This window comes from Bemisia tabaci, chromosome 1 (genome assembly GCF_918797505.1).
Source record: "Bemisia tabaci chromosome 1, PGI_BMITA_v3".
NCBI classification, from domain to species: domain Eukaryota; kingdom Metazoa; phylum Arthropoda; class Insecta; order Hemiptera; family Aleyrodidae; genus Bemisia; species Bemisia tabaci.
Genome location: NC_092793.1, coordinates 47,918,509 through 47,935,529, shown reverse-complemented (window position 1 = coordinate 47,935,529; position 17,021 = coordinate 47,918,509). Strand labels below are relative to the sequence as shown.

Here is a 17,021-nt window from a genome sequence, read left to right as displayed (position 1 = left end):
AAAATAGGAGTGAAGGGAAGAAAATGGGAGAGAAAAGGGAGAAAAAAGGGAGAACAAGCAGTGAACTCCAACACAATGTGTTGATAAGGCGCGTCATTAACTCGCACATATCAACCCCTTTAGTTTTCGTTTACAGAGATTTCAAAAAAGGCAAGCAGCACAACAAGAGAATTAACGATCTAACAGTGCAAGGTCAACGAGGCACCTTGACGAGACCGTGTATTGTAAATCTAGAAAGCTATTCGAACAAATTTAAGTTTTTTGATCTGCCTCAAGCAAAATCTTATCAGATTCTTGAAGAAAAGTGCTACGGAAAAATTTAAGCGAAGAAAGGAAAAATTCTGTCGAACTCCTAGAAGATAAAGTCGATTTAAAGGTATTTTTGGGCTAAAATACCCAAATCACCGGTATTATAAATCCCGTTATATTATTGAAAAGAGATTTATACTCGATATAAATGCAATTGTATTAAATATGTCTTGATTTTTTTATTTTAAACGTCTTTTCATGCAAAGAAGCTTAACCATGTCCATGCATGTCCATGTCCATGTCCATGTGCATGTCCATGTCCATGTCCATGTGCATGTCCATGAATAAAGATTCATTCATGAATTGAAAGTAAGCAATCCACATCCCGAAAATCTACCGATTTGCCGTGAAAAATTGCAGAAACTTGATATATCAGGTCGATGTACCCACTCTTTGAATTTACCAATCGATTTAGTGAGTGCACGTATGTGAAAGTCAAAATGCTATAGTCATTTTGGGTGCATTCATTTTTCATGAAACAATTGTAAGTAATTTCAATCCCGAAAAACCATACATTTTCCGTATAAAATCGAAAAAATCAAAATATGTCGACTCCCTGACGTGAAAATTAAATTCTACGTGTGAAAATACTTATGTATCGATATGCTGAACAGAATGCCCGCCTCTCCTCGTAATTTACAAACCGTTCCTATACTCATCTCAAAATTTTTCTCAGAGCTTTGTGTTATTATCAGCTTCCATTTAAACCCCGGTTTGATGGCCGAATCGGCTGCCCAAAAAGCGAGCCATTTTTGAAGGGCTCTATGAGAAATTCGTGATATTATCAGCTCTCAGGAAATCACCCAATGGGTAAAATTGCTGGTATAAATTTTCGAGAGCTTAAAATAATCGTATTCAAGAAACTAAGGCATTAAACTATGGAGTCAATTTCGTTTTAATAATGTAACGGGATTTACTTGTCTTCAGGTCAAAACTCATACAAGGAAGCCCCTTGCAAGAGGCTAATTTTTTGTAATTTCACTCAATTTTTTCTCCTTTTTATAATTGAATTGCTTGTCACATTCTGAGGTCAATCATATTAAATTGTAATTTATACATTTCTTTTTTTTCCCCTTCATTTTATTTTTTGTTTGGAGAAGTTTTGTTGATTTCTTCGGATTTCGAATACTGTAACTTCTCTTCTATTTGGCCGATTTTTATGAATGAGACCTCTTTTAATTCGTGTTTCAACGGAGAGTAAGGAAAAAATTGCTAAAAACTCGCGAAATAATTTTTTCGAAAATTGGGCGAATCCTAGCGTGACGGTGAAATGGTTAATGAAGCGTAAGTAATTGGGCGAGGAGCTGAGGATCCCGGCCTAGCTTGGCGACCGTCATTAGCTATTGTTCGTCGAGACGCCGCGCCGACGCAGTGATCAGGAGCGTGGGGAAGAGAGGGGTAAGTGGATTCCTGTATGAGCCACGTTTAGCTAATGGTCTAATGAGTCTCGAGGCTCATCACAGATTGCACTTACACAGATTGCACTGTATTTCTTAGTTTTAATAAGAAATAAAATATAATTCTGTAAAATTAGTAAATAAATACCAAGACAATTATTCAGGATGTCAAAGACTGACTGAAAACTTTTTATTAACCTCATATGATAAAAATATTATTATCAGCTGACACTGACATTGTTGTCAGATGAACAGCACTATCAGAGCACGGGTACCAACTTTTGAAAAGTATAACAGAGGTTTGGAGATCTGTCAAAGCAACGTTCTGAACAAAGCGGAGGAGTTAAATTCTCATTCCGAGAGTGCCGACCTGCTCAGCCATCCTCGAATCAATTCGCTTGATTCTGCTTATATATGCATATTTTAAATCAGCGCGTCGTACTCTTAGGCTTTTTTTAAGAAAACCAAGTAACGTAGACTCTTGGTATTCACTGCACATAAACTAGAGAGCCCCAGAATGAGAAACAACTTTAAATCATAATTATTGACGGATAAATAAACTTTTTACACGCTTTGGAAAATCTCAGAAGTTCGCGGTAGTCACTTTTCGGTAAGGAACTAAGGGACTCGGTTATTGTATCGAGCAAGGTTCGAAACGATCGCAAAGGCGGTATACTACGTATACGCGCCAAAAAGGGTTTAAACGATAAGGCCAGTCCAGATACGTCTGTCAGCGATCGACAAATGTAAATAATCAATTTATCGAGGGTTGATAGACACATTTTGGATACAGGTCACCTTTTTAAAAAATACCTTATGAGTCCATCAACTCATATGTAAAAAATATATATGTTTAAATTGAAATATTAAAATTCTTTTTTAGTGTCCTTGCAGAATACAAGATAAAATTTGAAAAAATTGCATCAGGTCTCGCTTGTCTTGTGTTGTGTTTGGGACGACGTACACGGCAACGTGGTGCATGATGCACTCGACGCGAATGATGGAGCACTTAGGCCCGTAAGTGGTGGCGTGGCTCCGGCCTGCAGCGCTGATTATTTTTAATTCCATTGCAACTTGGGCCAGCCTCATAATGGAGCGGCTAAAACCTCGAGCCCGGCAAGGCCTAATCCGGTGATTGAAAATATAGGAGCATTGAGGTGAGTGCGCGAGGAAACATGGTGCCGCACGGGGGACGAGAGGGAGCCGTACAGCTACAATTTTGTCAAAATTTGGGTTATGAGCCGGAATACAGCAGTATGAACATCCAGACATTGCCAAATGTCTTCTGGTAAATACATGTTTTTGGACAGTTTGTGTATCCTTTACTTCAATATTTTTAGAAATTCTATCTACAATTCGTCATTTCCTTGAAGAATGTATAACAACATCACGGCCGGATTAAGGGGATGGCCACATGGGCCGCGGCCCATGGCGGCAAATCCATAAGGGGCGGCAAATTTTGCAATTTTTTTAAATGTAGGTATAAAAAGAATTCAGATTTAGAGAAAAAAAATTATAAACGAGAAAAGGCGACGAAATCTCTCATTTTCTGAGAGTATACTAATTTCTACTTTTGTTGTCTTTCAGTGATACAAGAGACAGCACTTTTAATCGGTCGAGTTATGAGGGAAACCAAACACGCAATTTGGCCTGGAACGGCGTGACTTAATGAGAAAATGATGATGAGAACTTGAGATGAAAAGGAGAAGCCCTCGGCGCGGCGATCGGCATGTAACACATAATAGCGCCTACAAGACTGCACGAATACTTCACGCATTACATCACGCACAGTGCGGTCATTGCTGTCAGTGTGAAACGGATAGCACCTACAAGAATGCATGAATACTGCACGCATTGCGGCAAACACAGTGCGATCAGCATGAAAAGCATAGCGCCTGCAAGACTGCGTGAATACTGCACGCATTGCGCCTAACACGGTGCGGTCTGCGCGGCGCTGCGGCGGAAGTTAAAATCATTAATCTACATTCATGTTTGTTCTTTCACAATTTTTTCGTTCATTGCTTATAACCTTTCTTATGTTCTTTCCTTGTCCACACAAAGATAGGTTTACGAAACTTAACTTTTGCGCTAAGTTCCGTGCACTTTTGCTGGTAGTGTTGACAGGGCTTTCCCAAAAAAAGTGTTCAACACGCGTAAACGCGTTTTATGCACCCCTCCCCCGCTGGCACGTTCATTTGATGGTTTTTATTGATGTTTCAAAACGAATGAGAAGGGGGCGGTAAAATACAGGCGGCCCATGGGCGGCAAGTAGGTATATCCGGCCCTGAACAACATTTCAATAAAAATCCTCGCAAATTGCATTTTGAACAAGAGAATCTCAGGCGTTTCTGAAAGAAAATGCAAAAACCAGACAAGTTTTGAGGAAGAATTGCACAGGTACAATCTCGTAAGGAATTAGATTGTTTGACTCAATTTTACAACCCTGGAATGTGGAGTTACGTTCATTCGCCCGGAAAACAACGAGTTTTAAATTTAAATCGACGTGAGAGCCCAAAATGTGATGCAACCAGCAATGGCGATTCTTGCAGGTTGGCAACACAATTTTTCCTCCATATAAATAACTTCATTTTGGTAAATGAAATGAACCGTGAACTTATGGATTGGAAGCATGAGTTCCTATGGGATGGGATGCTTCTACCTCAGGTCTCCGACGAACATCCCTCAAGGCAAATGAAGTAGGTACATACAGCAGACTCTGCCATCAATCGACGAATACTTGTTTTATTTTAATAGAGAGAGAGAGTGAAACTGATACTAACAAAGAATCTGTACTAGCAAGCGGAGCAATGGGAGGAAATCAAGATAATCATGGTCAGTTATCTTAGACTCAAGACCGAGAGAGAACAATTTTATTACGTCAAACCTCTACGGTGTTTAATGAACTTGTTTGGTGCAGCAGGTTTCTATCGAAATGAAGATTTTTCTTCTTTGGGTGTGATTTGGCGCTGTAAACTGTCGCATTTCTTTCAAACACTGTAGCCAAGTTGCTGAAACAGGCCACTGAAGCCATGCGAAGTCTTTTTCCGTCATTTTATTTTCTCATTGGAATATTGAATTCAGAACATCACATGCAAATCCGCGAAAATTAATATGAGCACTTTTGCGACTCTACCCTTTTTTATAGGGGCATATCGATGACTGACGAACAATATCGCCTATCTACAAACGGATAATTTTGCAGAACGAAGAGCAAACTTCGCCATTTTTGTAATTTTAAGGTTAAATTTACAATTTTTTCATTCATCACGGCGTCATTGAAGCGCTCCTCTACAAAATTGGAAAAAACTATACTCATCAGCTTGCGTATGTTATACTGTAAAATGCGGCACAGTCGCTATCTCATTTCTGCCAAAATTGTCAGTTAGGTGGTATTGTTCATCAGCCATCCATATAGTTATTTTAATAGTTCGTGAAAAAAGTTTAGATTTCCCTCAATTTTTAGGAGGATTTGTTTCTTCTAATTTGTTGAATATACTCCGTCGACTCTTTTCCTACAATCGCGAGTACACGACAATCGACACCGAAATCCTTCTTTTCCGGTCGAGTCGTTCAAACAAAGCGGAGCACAGGATGAAAGCCGCGGCAATTCTGGAAACAGTCGATGATAAATCGTAGGAATTTTAATAAACGGATGGGTCGCTTCTCGGCTTGGCCCGAACAAGCACGCATGCGCGCGGAGCGAACGATTTTGAGGAATTAAATCAATTATTCAAATCGATCTCTCGCGTTACCTGCACAGATAAAGAAATTGAACGAGCAGGTAAAACGCGCTTTCACGAATCTTATTATTTCACCGCGCTCGAATAAGCCGAGTGACCGCGGTGTTTTGAAAGTGATAAAGTGTATGCGAGTAATCAACTCGAAATGTGTGAGTATCGGTGTTGCCAGCTTTCGGATTACGAGAAAAAGGGCGAAAAGTTAAAAATGAAATTAAAAATATGAGCACCATTAGCGCAAAACACATTGTGCACGAATAAAACAGCGCCAGGTGGGCATCATTCAGAATTGTAGAAGGTGCTTCTTAGCACAAGTACAAAAAATTTCATCCTACTTCATCTTCACAATTACGTTTTTTTTTTCTTTTTTTTCCTTTTATTTCCTGCTTCTTGTACAGTAGAGTTTTACTGACACACCTACATAATAACAGCTCTTTTCAACACATTTCCCGCAAGGTTGGAATATTCTAGTTAAGCTCTAAATGTCTGCAGGACCCGAATGTATATACGCGCAACCAGTATCAGTGAAACGCAATCACAACAACAACTGAGGAACTCTTTGGCAAACGAGTAAATGAGGCTTGCGTTGCTGCTAACAATGTGCAATTTGTGCCAAAAACCGTGAGCAAATTATCGATTTTCTGCCTTTTTCCGATTTTTGGGGTTTTGAAGGGGGGGGGGGGGATCTCATAATTTGTAGAGGGGCAAATTAGAATTCTCGTTTAGGACCCTCCGTAGGTGAGAAATTCGACGGAAAAAAATTTCCGGTCTCAGAACCGCAAAAAAATACTAAATGACTGGACTATGTGTCTACCGCGGTTAGTCATTTTTCGGAAAATCAAAGTATGACATAAAATCTGAAACGTCGCAAAGTTTGTTGCGTGGTTTTGCAATTATGGCGTGCATATGCTAGGATATCGTGGGTAGTTTTTTCGTTTTCATAGAAACAGGTCTTTCCTCAGCGCGGCACGAATTCGGATTCAAGACGGGATGTCTCATTTCGCCTTCAATTTTGGTGATACTTCAAGCACATCCGTAAAGCGCGAATAGTGGTATCAAAGAGCCGTGTGAGTTCGAGAGCCTTATTCTGTTGTCATATCTTGATTTTTTACATCTTAGCGGTATTTTTCACGCAAGTATCTCGGCTTAATAATAATGTCGTGAAATTGAGAAAAACTAAGATAAAGTTTGCGAAGATGTCGGGGATAGTGGTTTTAATTTGATAGAAAGATGTCTTTCCTATACTATGCGCGGTACGAATTCAGCGTCAAGACCAGATGTTTCATTCAGCCTTCAATTTGGATGATACTTCAAGCACATCCGTAAAGCACGTATATTGGTATCAAAGCGCCGTGTGAGTTCGAGAGCCTTGCTCTTGTGTCGAGAGTCTTGTTATCTCTTAATTTTTGAATTCTTTAACATTCACATTAAAGAATAAAGTGATGGAAAAAATAAAATGAAAATACCTTGATGTCAATATGCTACGCTTATTTGAAGGGTGGGTATGACGACATGGACCTTGGCGGCACCAATACCTAGAATGCATTTTCCACCTGTCTGTACACGAAAAATTGAAAACATCCTTTAAGGTCCAGACTTTCTGCACTTTAGTATGGTCATCAGAAAAAGAAGGGCAAATGCCCGTAGCTACTCAAAGACGAACAGTTGGAAAATTATTCCAACGACTGATGCCTCCATTTTGATTATCCTTTCGGGCGTACGTTGCGTTGCATTACCCGAAGAGGGAATGCGTTACAACCTTATTTGGCGAAGTTTGCAACAATAGATACTTCTGCTTTGCAACCGACAATAATCTCCTATGACAAATGAAAAGAAATAACTGGACTTGGTCCGAAAATAAATGAAAGAGCCTCCATTCACTTTTTGCGGTGACTGTGATCAAATATTAGCAGGTAGTCGCTGGACCCCGCGCTAATGTCCCTGAACGTGTCATTGTCAAACCAGGGTGAAATTGTTTTTTGTCCCCCTTCCCTTTTGTTGAACATTACCGCGAAATATTTTTCTTATTCAATGACCGGAAAAGCAAGTATTCTTCCTTCGGTTTTTGTCTTCCCATTTTTGAGGACTCCGTTGGATGTACATTCAAATGTGGCTGATTTTTGCCCTTAAACTAAGATTTGATGATTTTTTTCCCTATTATGATTCATTTTTCATTTATTTCAATCCTTTGTTACCATATCTTTTGAAAAATAAAACTGCAACAAAGAAAATTCGTTTCACTTTTTCGAATCATTTAAACTTGATGTGCTTCAAAATTTGTACAAAATATGTTTTTAGCCGGGAAGAAACATTACAAGAATCCCTTTCCTCGTGCGTCGTCCCATAAATTGAAAACTCCGAAAAAAATTTTTACCCTAATGGGTGCTCCTGTGACCAGTAACAATATATTTCTGAGACCCTGCACCGTTATCCAATCCAATCGAATGAGGCAAAAGCTACATTTGGAGGTCGATGTTTTTTCCGCCTGATGATGGTTGATGAGCAACTTGTTGGGCGAAAAATCAAATAAAATTCGCCTGATGATGCCCGATGAGTGTTAGGATGAGCAGGTTAAGCCAATTTCTTAACTCTTCACTTGTGGGCTATCATTATGAGAATGTGATTCAATGGACGCAATATTTTGTGTCAAAACGACTTGCGATACATCGGATCGATTGGTTTCGTTTTTTCAGCTACTCATCATTTTTCTTGAATTTTGAGATTGCAATTCTGTTGTCAGGAGACTAAATAATTAACTTACCGATTTTGACAAACAAAGACAACTTAATAAGGCGTGTTTTTTTAGAGGGAAAATATCGCATTCTAATGCAGTTTCGCTATCAGTATCCAATGCGATATTTTTCCTGTAATAAACCATGCCTTTATTAAGTTGAATTTGTTCGTCAAAATTCATTTGTGAATTCTTTAGTCTCCTGACAACAGAATTGCGATCTCAAAATTCGAGCAAAATGATGAGTAGCTGAAAAAACGAAACCAATCGATGCATGTCGTTTTGACACAAAATATGACGTCCATCGAATCACATTCTCATAATGATAGCCCGCACAAGTGAAGAGTTAAGAAATTGGCTTAACATTTCTAACCTAATTTGCAAAAACTCGCATGGCGAAGTGCTCATCCTAACGTTCATCGGGCATCATCAGGCGAATTTTATTTGATTCTTCGCCCAACAAGTTGCTCATCAACCATCATCAGGCGAAAAAAGCATCGAAATCCGAATGAAGCTTTTGCCTCATTCGATTGGATTCGTTAATGATGCAGGGTCAATTTTAACTTTAGAGGAGATCACTGTGCGAAGTCTCTGAAATACATTGTCTCTGCCACCCGTGGCCGCTCAAACTCTTTCAGCGATTGAAGCTTTTAATACTTAATTGTGGTCGTCCGAAGTTGTGTTCAGTTGGAGATGCATCTCGCCTAGGTGGGATTTTGGGCCCGACGCATCCCGAATCCGAAACGCGAATTGGTCCGTAATGACAACTCCGAAAACAGGTTTCCTGCCCGGTCCGAGGCTTCAATTCCTCACCGCATATTTTCTGAGAAATTATTCATAAGTCCTATCCTAGATTTTAGTCTTCATTTATCTTGGGGATATTGTCTTTCCCAGTCGTGGTCAAACCCGAACCCGTAAGACAAGATATGACATTCCTCCCTCCCCTCCCCCCTCCCCCCTACCACTCTTCCCACCACCCATTCATGTTTTTGGGCAAGCTTTTTCGGTACATTGATTCCTTTCAACGACGCACACCGGGCGAGAAACTCGAATTCTGGAGGCATCAGAAGGAAACAAATGTAAACAAAGAAAACCTCGTCGTTTTGTAGATGAAAGGTTTGACCTCATTTGACTTCATCTGACCATTGCGAAAATTTCACTCGTTAATCATATTGTCTCCAGGAAATTGTTGCGAAGGTCTACTTGACTAATTCACTGATTTCCCTCCTGGTACCAGACAAAAATCAGCAAAAGTTTAGGCAGCGATTGCACTTTCATTTCTGAAAATAACGGAATTGTTTGAAGCTATTTTGCAACTTAGAAATTTAGCTCCTTTGTCGATGGATTGGACCAGTGACGATTCTTCTTTGGCGACACAGTTTTACATCCATTTAAATCCATTAAAAATATCGATTCTAAGTGAGGCAAGCCATTTCACCAAGAATCGATTGTTTTACACACATTTAAATACAGGAAAATCAGTGTTGCCAACTTTCAGGAATTCCTACTGAATTGGACTGAATAACTATTATCAGTCCGCAGTATGGATTAGAACTTCGGTTAGGTACTTCGATCCTAGGTTCATTAAATATTGGAGTTTTCCGGCTCAGGTTATCCAAATTTACGGTCATAGAAATCGAATTTCGGTGAACTGAACAGAGGTTCGCTTTCAGTAAACAAAAACTTTGGTCAACCGTTCGGGCTGTCTCTTCCAGTGGATTTATATCAAATGTTATATTTTTTTGAAATGAGATAAAGATGGAAATCGATGAAATCGGTAAACGATGGAATACACAAGAAAATTTTTCAGAGGACACTCTAAATATTTTAAATGATGGACAAGTAAAATAATTTACGAAGAAGGGAAGTTCCATCTAGCTTGTAATGGACCAACACGAGCATCGCACGCAAATCCATTCAGTCGATCTATAATTTTAACCTCAAACCTGGCGAGGCATTTCCACGATCTAGAGCGGATAACCTTCAAATCAATACATTCTCGCATTTGTTGATTCGGCAGAGTATTACACTTCCCGCCAATACCGCCCAATAAGGACAGATCCGGTGATTCCAGCTTTGCATAATAGAAGTTGTCTAGGTATGACGCAGATGTAAGGCTAGCAAATTATAGCTACATTTTGCTATGCTCATTAACGATACAGCAAAACAAAAAACGCATAAAATATGTCGACATTTTAAATCTGAAAATATTAGACCTTGAATAGCATTTATATCTCGAAATATTGCGCTCGTCAGTAAAGTAGACACTCAGTATGTTTGAGTTCTTTATTGTCATAATTTCTAGTGTCAAGAATATTTTGTTATTACATCGTAGTTCTTTTTCCCGTGGTTTGTAATGTTAAATAATTTCACTCAAGCGTCTCAACGTGATGAGAAAATGTGACTTTTTACTTCATTTTATTATATCCTAAATTTGTGAAACGGTCATGTTACTCAATGTTTCTCTGGGTTATGGCTTATTCTAGTAAAAAGGAGACTCGACTTCGTCATAAAACTTAGCATAATAAACTTTTCTGTGGCTAAATGTTAAACTTGTTTTATTGGTAACACAAAATGTTCCTTCATCTGTATTAATACTTCATTGTTCTTCCTCTAATTTCCGTGATTTTTGTGTGTGTGTGTCGCAGTAGGTAGTTTTAAAATTTCCAAAGAAACACCCGACTAACAAATAAATTTAAAATCTGCTCAATTCTAAAACATAGTATCAGTCGAGGTACGCTCTATAATCCGGCACCAATTAAAATTTATTTCAATTAAATGATGTGTTTGTCACGAGAGAAGTATAATTTTACGCAAATAGCCATCTACCTACCTGGCCAAATCAATATTTTTCCTAGGCACCTGGGATTGCTAATTTGTCTGTGACATATTTTGGAATCTGTATCTCTGAGTATATAAGACAATCATAAGAATGTCATATTAAAACTCATAGACTAGCCGGGAATAGTAGTTTTTTATTGCAAAGTTAAGTCCAATTCAGCTTTAAGGAATTGCACCTCTTGGTGGCGGACAGTTTTGATTTCCAAATAATTATTTGGAAAAACAGTTTGTTCAGAAAGTGATATGCCCGTTTTGATACTGTCAAAATTACGCATCTTTTTGCCACTAAGAGACAACTCAATATGCAACCGACTAATTTTACTCGGAAAAATCTCGACGAAGTCCTGCTATTCATACCTTGAAAGATGAAAACTATTTGTCTTTGAGTGGGCTGAAATAAGATCAACCATTAAATGAAATTACGAATGCTTGAATAAAGTTTTTCCAAGTAGATTGGAACAACTTTACTCTTGACTGTAAGGTCAACGCCTCTGTTTTACATTAACTTCCGGCCTGCACTCCTTATATTCAAACACAGACAGCCAATTATTACGGAACGTGTGCTTCAGGGCAAACTAAATCTACGTAGTTTCTTTCATTCGCTCCAACCAGCACGCGAATACACATCGTAATCCTTTGGGTTCCATTGACCGCTCCCACGAGCAGTAAGTCATTCGGGCAGTAGGTCAAAGGCTTTGGGATGGGGAACAGAATTAATAGATTTTTGTTCAACCTTTTATCGTCTTCGCAAGTTCTTTCACGGTTCCTTTTGTCTCGGTTCCTGTTCCTCTCCTTTCATTTCTGCATTCTTGCCCCCTGTAGAAAAGCACCTTCTCCTTCTCTGCAAGATGGGCAACGTCCGTGGCCGCCAGAACGGAAGCCCTACCGCCATGCTGTCGTGCTAAGTAAGAATGCCGTATGAGCCTTCGGGTGTTGCCAAATTTACTTCGATTAAATACGAATTTATTGGGAAAATTGCAAATATTTTTCATTTAATTTTTCAGACAACTTTGTCGCCAATTCAATCTCAAAGATCTGAAAGATCAAGGAAAAATATGCATAACTTTCCTCAAAAATATGTGTCTTATCCAGGGAAATTTGGCAACTCTCGAATGTTCATACGGCGTTCTTCCTTAGCATGGCCGTATGTACCATTAATCTCCCCATACACATGAGTGTTTTTACGTATGGGCTAAAAAATGCAAAAATGTGGTCTATTTGGATTGCATTTTGCGAAAAGAAACCAGAAGACTTGCAATGATGCTAAGACTGTGCATTTTCATCCTTGCAATGAAATTACTGGAACCATGGAAAAATAAGAAATTTATAGGGTAATTTTTGCCTTAAATTTACAGTTTTTAGCGAGTAAAAAAAAGGCTATTAATGGATAATGAAGTTTTCTTCCAAGACAAAAGAAGTTGCTCAATCTTAGCAACATTGCAATTCTCCCGGTTCCTTTTTGCAAAATGCAATGGGCCTGTTGCATGCGAGAGATACAGCCGTGCGAATAGACTTTTTAGAGGTTAAATGACACGAAAATTACGATGCTCACATTAAAAAAGTCTGAAATACACTCCTTACTGCGCAATTTGTGTTGTTAGGAACGCGCTTTTTTAAATTTCCCGCGTCTGGGGGCAGTTTTCTAACGGAAACAATTAACGGCAACTCGCGGCTATTTCCGGTCAACTAAAACTGACAACATAACCTAAAAATCGGAGCTCGTGACATCGTGAAATGAAATGTAGAAGGATTGCGTTGAATATTTAAAAGTTGATCGATTTGGTTACCGCATAAAGCGTTTATGGACCACTATAGGAGATCACGTTGGGTTTGTAAACAAACTGAAGGAAAAATAACAACAACAACAACGACTCGGCATCTTCCGGAAATCACCGAGCCCGCCGTTTGCTTGTTTCCGGTGATTAGAAAACTGCCCCCAGACGCGGGAAATTTGAAAAAGCGCGTTCCTAACAACGCAAATTGCGCTGTAAGGAGTGTATTTCAGACTTTTTTAATGTGACCATCGTAATTTTCGTGTCATTTAACCTCTAAAAAGTCTATTCGCGCGGCTGTATCTCTTGCATGCAACAGGCCCATTCATTTATTCTCTCGCGACGGCCATGGTCCCAGCTTCTAGAAAACTAGTTGCAGTTGCACTCTTTTTATGCCAGTCCAGGGGCGTAGCTAGGAAATTTCTCTGGAGGGGCCATGGGACCACCTCTCGTGGTGAAGAGAGCGGGGGGGGGTGAGAGAAATGGAGGATCCCGTTTTTCTGGGGGGCCACGAGATTTCTGGGGGGGACAGTCCCCCCCCCCCCAGGACCCTCCCAGCTACGCCCATGTGCCAGTCCCTTGATCACATTATCTCACAACCTCCTCGACTCCAGATATACCCTTAAATTGGAGATCCTCCCGCTCAATGGTTCGATCTCACTTTCAAAACATTCCATGTTGGCCTCCACACATGTAAACTCTGTACAGAGGTAGAATACCTCGCAATTATACCTCCACGATGTGCGCACATTAACGCACAACGTGAATCTCCTTAAACGGATAGTCTTACCCGGATGGCGACATAAGTTTTCGGATGAGGTCGTTGGAAGGATGTACCACGGGTAAGGTACTTTACGTATCACCCACGACACGACACGACCGGACAGAGCCGACTAAGGTGAGACTTCTCGTTGCAGCCGGGCAGAGGGCAGCACGAGATTCGCCGTGCCATAAACCCGTCCGATTCATTCAGGGCTGTAAAAATGAATGAAACACAGCTTCTGGGCTCCGTTTTACGAGGCCTTGCCCGCTTCCTCGGGCCGAAATTTATATTTTTACAATGTGACGCTTGTAACTATATAAACACGGACAATAAAACGAATGTAAAGCGTAAAGCGCCACGTCGGCTCCCCGCCAGATGGGAACAAAGGAGCCACAAAGCCTCATTACGCGATCTTAAGTGTTTGTTGTTACCTTCGCGAGGATGATATTGCACATGCGAAATAATCTCTGCTCACTTATCGTCTGTCCTTTAGCGTAAGGATGTACCTCTCGTGAGCCCCAGAAAGCATTACATTTTATATTAAACAGGGCTCACGTTGAAATTGAGATACGCCCTTACGTCGCGCGACAGCAGCGACTTAACGTGCATTTCCTCTCTCTTAACACAGGCGGGGTCCAGGGGCCACACATGCTGTATCGAGAGGTCAACGTTCAGATTCGCCTGATGAAGAACTGGATTGAATTTTGAAACTTGGATCAACAATGCCTGGCTTATGCAGTTAGGATAAGTTAGGTTAAGTTAGGTTAGGTTAGGTTACGTTACGTTACGTTACATTACGCTAGATTACGTTAGGTTAGGTTAGGTAAGGTTAGGCCCGGCTCATGCAGTTAGAAAACGACGGATGTGCCATTACTTTTCCAACGTACATAAGTTTTTATACGGATGAACCAGGAATTTGAGTTCCTAATTGCTAAATTAAGTCCAATTGGATCGGGTTTATCAGAAAGGAACCAACCCACATTTACGAAAAAATTGAGTTAAGAATTTTTTTTAGTTTCACTAGCCGTAAATTTGCTCCTGTCATAAACTGAAAGTCTAAAAACAGAAATTTTTTTGTGAAAAGAGGGGTTAGAGTTTATTTTTTACATTGAGCCTTATGCAGGAATGAAATTTTCAAACCCCTTTTTCTCGCGCAACTTAATGTGAGCTGATTCCCCTCTGATGAAAGACTGAGTCAAATTATGATCAAAGAGTTGAGCAATTCGTTAAGCAATCCTAACCTAATTTGCATAAACTCGCCTATGGATTGGTGCAGCTTGGCATTCACCGGTAGGCGAATTTTATTTAAATGTTTTCTTATCATTGAGTTGCTCATAAAACATCATCTGGCGAAAAATAGCGTTTAAGCTCAAACTTGGCCTTTGCTTTACTTGATTATATCGTTTAGATTTCGGTGCGGGAATACCGTCGTGCAAGCAGCCGCCAGAGAATGTGTTGAGTGTGTTTACACCTCGTGGCCACCAACAAGTCACCGGAAACGATGAATGAGTTCGGGTATGAAGGAATGCAACAGCTCATCCAGACGCCATCAACAGTGTCCCAGCGAGGCTTTGCACCGTGCAAAACAGGCCGTCGTGCGCATTTGCCATGTTGCCATGGTATCGCTTTTGCGACAGGATAAATCTCCTGCCACCAAAAAAAAAAGAAAAAAAAAAAAAAAAAAAAAAAAAAAAGACCATCCTCCGAGCAACGAGCTGTGAGCCCTCCTGACTGAAAACTGGACGGATTTAGGCTATCTGGCTCGGGTCTCAAGTCTCAACAAGCGGGTATCAAGAAAAAATTGCCAGACCAATACATTACAGGTAATAATACATCAAATGCATAACAATTGAAGGGCTTTGAGGAAAAGGCGCATAAGTACAGTTTTTGAAAAAATTGAAATATTCATTAATTCAACTAAAACTAGTTTGAAAGTATATTCTGTGGAAAATACACAACTAAAGTCCAATTTTAAAGCATCAAAAAGTGAGTTGAAACTCTCTCTCTCTGCCATGAAGCTGCGGATAATTTTGAAACTTTGAAAACGCATTTCTTGAAAAAGCAAAAACTGCACTTATGCGCCTTGTCCTCCAAATCACTCAATTCCTGCATAAAGGATGTCTTCCTGCCAACCATAAAAATTGAAGTTAGAGCTGACATTAGATTTTTCAATTATTAAAACACAAACCGACAACTATGAATAAGAGCATTTACTCAAGATGGACGAACTCGGCTCGGATGAGCGGACAGAAGCCGAAATGCATCCCCTCGAACTCCCCGATCCCGCGCGCGACCACCGCCCTTTCGTAGTGCCCCCTGCCCCCCGCCAAAACTACACCCCTACTTGGTCAAGTGTTGCCCCCTCTTTCCCCAAACTCAACTACCCCTGCGCTCCGCCGTGCTTTGTGTAAAACGCTTATCTCCGTGGGGTTTTGACGTGGAGTTATGCGGTACTTGCTCCGGAGAACTACTTTGCAGTCAATAAATCGGGAGGAACGGTTCTGTTTTCGTTGATGGATTTTTGGAGTTCTTTTTGCCTCCCCCCCTCCCCCGTGTTCTCGGCACTGCTTGTCAAATGCCCCCCCCCCCCCCGTGCGGCGATGCCACGTTTAATAGTTTTCTCAATGGATCATTAGACAGGGGAGGAACTTTAATATAAAAAAAATGATATCTACAGCATTCTTCTTTAAATTTTTTCGTCTAAATTATCGCCGTAAACTTTTCTACATTTTTCGTCTCACGGCCGCTTCCTGAGCATGTGCAGGGAGTATTTCAGGAGATATTATAGAAAAATAATTAGTTGAAATCAGATAGGAGCACGTCATTTACTGATAAAGAATGATATCATTAAATATTTGGAAACAAATAAATTATCGTTGATTTTATGCGCACGTCCAACCAGTGTGAATTGAATTACTTTAATGATTTGTTTCTTTGGCCGTTTGAATTTTCCCCTATTTCAAATCGATTAGCAGCGTCAGACCTCAGAGCAAATACCGCAAGACAAGAGTGATTAATGAGAGATAGTTACTCGATTATCAAGCCATTTTGAATTCTTCTACAATGTTCAAATATGGTGCCAAACTATGAGAAACTAGCTGAGTAAAAAGGTTTTAATGATAATTTATAAATCCACGTTAAGCAAATTCTCTAGTTATGTTTTCTCGTATGACATTCACCGAATAAAAGAATGGTTTCTTAGATAATCCCGGTTTTCTTAAGCCGAATCTGACAACAGACCGCTTGAAAACGGCGTGAAATGCATTACCACGTAAAATATTTTGGCCAATTTTTGGACACCGCACCCCTCTTGTAAGGCACCCATAAGATTACTTCTCATTGTCAGCCTCCCCCTCTTGAATTAGGTAAGAGTCCCACCCATCTCCCGTCCCCTTAATTTTTCAAAAAATGACGCAGAAAGACTAAGAAAAATTGGAAAAAGTCGGAAAAATTATTTCACTGGAAATTTTA

General features: G+C 40.0%; 1 protein-coding gene across 2 annotated transcripts in view; it reads right to left on the bottom strand.

The window, feature by feature from the left end:
- Ca-beta (Calcium channel protein beta subunit) overlaps positions 1–17,021 on the bottom strand; it is a 328,761-nt gene that overhangs the window by 263,109 nt on the left and 48,631 nt on the right. The gene's annotated exons all lie outside the window — the stretch shown is intronic.